This window comes from Tamandua tetradactyla, chromosome 7, assembly GCF_023851605.1.
Source record: "Tamandua tetradactyla isolate mTamTet1 chromosome 7, mTamTet1.pri, whole genome shotgun sequence".
NCBI classification, from domain to species: Eukaryota; Metazoa; Chordata; class Mammalia; order Pilosa; family Myrmecophagidae; genus Tamandua; species Tamandua tetradactyla.
In genome coordinates this window covers 15591861-15596880 of record NC_135333.1, presented here as the reverse complement: position 1 = coordinate 15596880, position 5020 = coordinate 15591861, and the positions used below count along the sequence as shown (strand labels likewise).

The 5020-nt window shown below is 39.5% G+C and overlaps 1 pseudogene; it reads right to left on the bottom strand.

The window, feature by feature from the left end:
• Window positions 1-2947: 2947 nt before the first annotated feature.
• LOC143690372 (small ribosomal subunit protein eS25 pseudogene) lies at window positions 2948-3329 on the bottom strand (annotated as a pseudogene).
• Window positions 3330-5020: the final 1691 nt, after the last annotated feature.

Here is a 5020-nt window from a genome sequence, read left to right as displayed (position 1 = left end):
TTACAGGATTTGAGTTGGGCAATATTTTGGATCCAGTGTCTGGTTTGATGGACAAGAGAAGAAATAACTAAGTGTTTCTTTGGCTGAGGGGAAGCAGAATCAGGTCACTTTAGGTTTACAATGGATTCAAGTAATTACCTTTTTTATATGTCAGTTAAAAATTCATCACCCACTGAAAAGGTTAATCATGGATCATGTCTCTCTTCACACTTCTTTTCTCAAGACTATTTGGTTAAAAGGAGTTCAGCTTGATCAGGACTATTAGTATTTGAAAGTGTGTTTGCTGAGATGGTGCTTGGTGAAAGACAAATATGATATTCAGAATAATGAGGCAAAATTTATATCATTTAAATGAGACATGGAGGATGACTTTCTATTACATACCCCAGAAACAAAAACAAACAAACAAAAATAAACCATGTTCTTACTCTTAACCCATTTCTGTGGGTATGAACACATAATATAGAGAATCTTTTGAAGATGTTATTTTTAGTTAAGGAGTGGCCAATTGAATCATATTGGGCTTTAGTCCTAATAACTAGAGTCTTTTATAAACAGAATGAAATTCAAACCAAAATAGAACAAGCCATGGGAAGAAGTAAGGAGTCAAAGGAACCTGGAAGGTAAAGGTACATTGATATGACAGAAAAGCCAAGGACCCAAGGATCACCAGCAGGCAACCCCGAAGGCCAAAGTCTACAGGGAGAGAGCCCTGCCTTGCTAACATCTTGATTTTTATCTTCTCCTAGCCTCAAAACCATGAGCCAGAAAATTCCTGTTACTGCCAACCTGTTATATAGTATTTGTTTCAGTAGCTGAGAAATTAAGACACACGGAACCTGAAGCTCTGGACTTTGGTATTTAGATTGTGCATTACAGATGCACAGAGAGGCGCTCCATGACCTGCACTTCAAGGCTGGAGAAAGTGGAAGGAGCTGTGGTTGGAATTCCCATCTGTTCCCATGTCTGTTGTCAGGATCTTTTAGCTCCATTGCTTTCTCTCTGTGACTAGTGGCACTTGTGGCTCCAGTGTTTCACAGAAGAAAGTTTTCTTTCTCCTTCCACAGAACTCCAGAGAGATTCAGAAACACTGGTGCTGAAGGCATGTTTTCACAAACTCATGGAGTTGGAGGGAGGCTGCTGAATACCTGGCACTGCTGACTAGACCAGGAGCGACAACATCCAGAGCCACGGAGTGCCAAGAATCTCAGCAGAGTAGATAAGGCTTGATGGACTCTGGCTCTAGGCAGGCAGGGTGAGCCCTCTGGTTTGGAAAGGCTTAAGGAGGTGTTAAGAGAATTTGGCAAGGTTCAGGCCTGCTACAGAGAATCAGAGCTTGTCCACCGTCTTTATATTAGTGAAGACTTCATAGACATAGGAGGTTAGCACCAGGATTAAAATGAAATAGATGTCCAGAATATCAAGGGGTTAACGTATGGGGGAACTGTTGGAGAACAGCTCTTAAAATGGGTAAGAAGGAAGATTTTGATGTTTTCATAGGAAGTGATATATTCCCTCTGTGTAAAAAGCATGCTTGTAATCATTTTGTTACATGTTGTAAATTGTTTTCCATGCAATCAATGGGGCAGCTTGTAATCTAGTGCACTTGAGAAGAATCCTAAGTCAGGGCTTCAAACCACCTAACCCAGGGACCCACATGCCCAGGCAGTTTCTTTGGAAAAGAATATTTTGTGGCAGTCACTGTTCATCCAAGAAAAAGGGTCAAACACAAAGTTGTTCCCAATATTTGACCCAGTGTGACTCACTGATAGAACTTTGCTTTATGTAATATGAGTTTCTCTCAAAGTTGTTTATAAATTGTTGGTGATGGTGGTGGTGAGAATCAAATCTTGTTTTCTTATTGACTTACACTTGAAGTTCATGGACTCCCGAAATTACAAAAATAAGTCTTAATTTGGGTCATTACAAGTTCAGAATTTGTGATAACTCAAATGCAGTGTACACAGTTTATCTTTGTTTACTTAGCTAGCTATCTCTTAGAGAATACAAATTAACAGAACAAAAGGCTGATGAACAGTGATTAAAATTATTGAGAGGAAAAACTATTTCCAAGCACCCTCAAATATTTTAGAAGAGCTAATTGCAGAAAAATTCCCAATGTCCTCAATAGACACCCTGCGTTTATTGAACACTCAGCTCTTTATCATGGGGTGGGTGTGTGGGGAAGGATATAAAATTAACAAGACAGTCCCTGCTCTCCACATTTACAACCAAGGCCACGAACTCAAATAAATTAAATACAAGAGCAAATGCTTTAAATGCATCCCTTTCACTCCCAACTTTCTTAAAAAGAAGAAATTATACATCTTTGCTGTCTTTCCTGCATCTCATATTCAAACTTAAAAACAATGAAATCTGATTTCTGATCCTAATGATTGACTGAAATATTGAACTTTCACAATTCAATAGTCAATAGCCTGTCTTGAGTTTTCTTCTCACTTAGTATTTTAGCAGCATTCAATGTTGTTGATCATTTTCAACCTTTTGTTATGCTTTCATGCTTTGTCTTCTTCCTCTTTTCTGGTTTTCATCCCACCTCTGTGAATGCTGTTTTTAAGTTTCTTACTAACCTTTCTGTTGACCTAGAAATGTCATTGTTTTCCTAGGGTTCTATTCTTGCATTTTTTTCTCTTACTCTGGATGCTTTCTCTGAACAAGCTCATAAGCTCCCATTATTTCTACCACAATTTATTTGTACTATAAGTCAGAAATCAGCCCAAAACACTGACCTCCCTATAGACAAGGCAAGCTACCCAAGCTACTGAGCATTAAAGGCTGTGCTAAGAACAGACTGTTATTATGACAGTGCAAGAAATGAATTGGATGGGGGTACAACAAAGAAATATGTGGGTTAGAGCCGTTGTGGTCTAGGTAAGAGGTTACAAAAAGCTTTATTCATCTTTTTTTATTTAATAATTTTTATTTTTCAAAATCTATAGTTGGTTGGGCCTGTCCATGCCTCTTCACCAGCAGCTGTGACCTCTCCATCCTTGGTGTCTCTGGTGTAAATGACTTGAATTCTATTTTGAAACCAGCTTCATAAGTCCTTTACTAAGCAGCTTCTGAAAGACTGTCCTGGCCAGGGAACCTCGAATCTTCAGTCTCCCAGAGATAACAGCCAGAGTTATAAGCTCGTACTTGGGAACTTCCTTGTGGTTTGTCAAACAAGATTAGGTTATTGAGCTTGTCCCAAACTTTGCTTTTGGACCATCTCTTCTTTTTGGCCTAGCCCCAGATTTGTTCACTGGGTCTTTGACTTTCTTGGCCGACTTTCCAGCATCTTTCTTATTGTGGTCCTTGGGTGGCATTGCCAAGCTCAGAGAGCAGTTGCTGCCACTGCAAACTCATTAAGATATTGGGCAAAAAAGAAGTGTTCCTTTGTACATCTTGATACTACTGCATCATTTACTTTACTTCTATTATGCCTTTTTCCACAAAATCTTGAGTTATCTCATTACATTCCTGCCTTTTTACCAAGTTGTGAGCCCTCTGAGGGGAAGGGCTATGACTCATTTTTTTTATCTTTAGTGCATAATGTGTACTGTAGACTGCATTACTTATATCAATAGAGTAGCACTGAGTTGGAAAGGAGGGGTTAAGGAAGACATTTTGGGTGCTGATAGTACTTGTTGATCAGTTGGCTGTAATGTCCAAGAGGGAGGGAGGAGCTGAGGAGGATACCAAGTCTCAAGATGGAGTGATGGGGGATGATGAGACATTACATCAGATGGGGAACACCAAAACAGGAGAGCAGTAGAACCAGTGTGTTGTGTTTTGAATAGATAGAAATGGACACATAGTAGAATTTGATAGAGGGAATATTTAAAGGCAGAGGAAAGCACACACTTTGCTGATCTACCGAGAGTTATTCTGTGAAACTAAAGGCTATAAAATGTGAATTTTTAAAAAAATTATTTTATTTATTGAACAATGACATCTCAGGGTTTAGAAAGGTCCTTAAAAGTCATCTAGTCCAATTGTTTATTGAATGCTTAAATCCTCTATACAGCTTTTCCACTGACCTTCCTGACTTTGGCCCCAGTTGGTGAGTGCTCAGCATTTACAGTATCTTCCCTGTTTGATTCACCTTTTCATTACAACAAATTGTTGCCAGTCAGCTGGGTAGATGTATTTCTCTGGCTTGGATCTCCATAATTTTACCGTTGAACTATCTGAAATCTGAATGGCTCTAGACCCTGTGAGAGAAGCTTTGGGTTAACAGGGAAACAAAAGGTAAGAACTGGCTTAGCTCAGGGCAGCTGCCTCTTTTCATCTCCAAGATTTCTATTCTATCGGTTTTGCTGAGTCTGTGAGATGCAATGGGGCCCACTGATTCAGAGCAGAGTGCTGGAAGCAGATTGTCTGGGTGTGGATCTTGGCTACCAGCTCTGAGACTGGGCAGGTTACTTAACCACTCAGAACTTTAGTTCCTTCTAACAAATAGAAATAGTGATAGTACAAAATACCATTGGGTTGTTGGGAAGGTTGAATGGGAAGTGCCTAAACAGTCCCTGCCAAGGAGTAAATCTTGAGAAATATTAGCTTTTATTCTTACAATGTCAGGTACACCCACAAAGAAAAATTGCCATGAGGGAAACCATGTGGAATGAGGAGAGATGGCATAAGTAGTTCTCGTCTCATCTCACGACAAAGAAAGGAAATGACTGGTGTTGGGGAAGTCTACATGAAACCCAGAGGAAGCTTCAGCACTGAGCCAAGAGTCACTCTACTCACAGTTTTCCAAGGGAGAGAGTAATGGGAAGAAGCAGCCTCCGGCATTTAGAAGTGAGAATGTTTTCATAGTCATTGTGAGACCTATTTTAAATAGTTTGGCTAATTAGGTGATGATTAAATTACATCGCCCCATATGTTTGTGCTTTTCTCCATACAGAATATGTCTGCCTGAAAAGTTGTAGGTAAATTACGTGTTTGTAAAGGAATTGTTTCCTACTTTGCACACAGTAGGCACTTAATTGTGTTGAACGGTAAACTATTTATA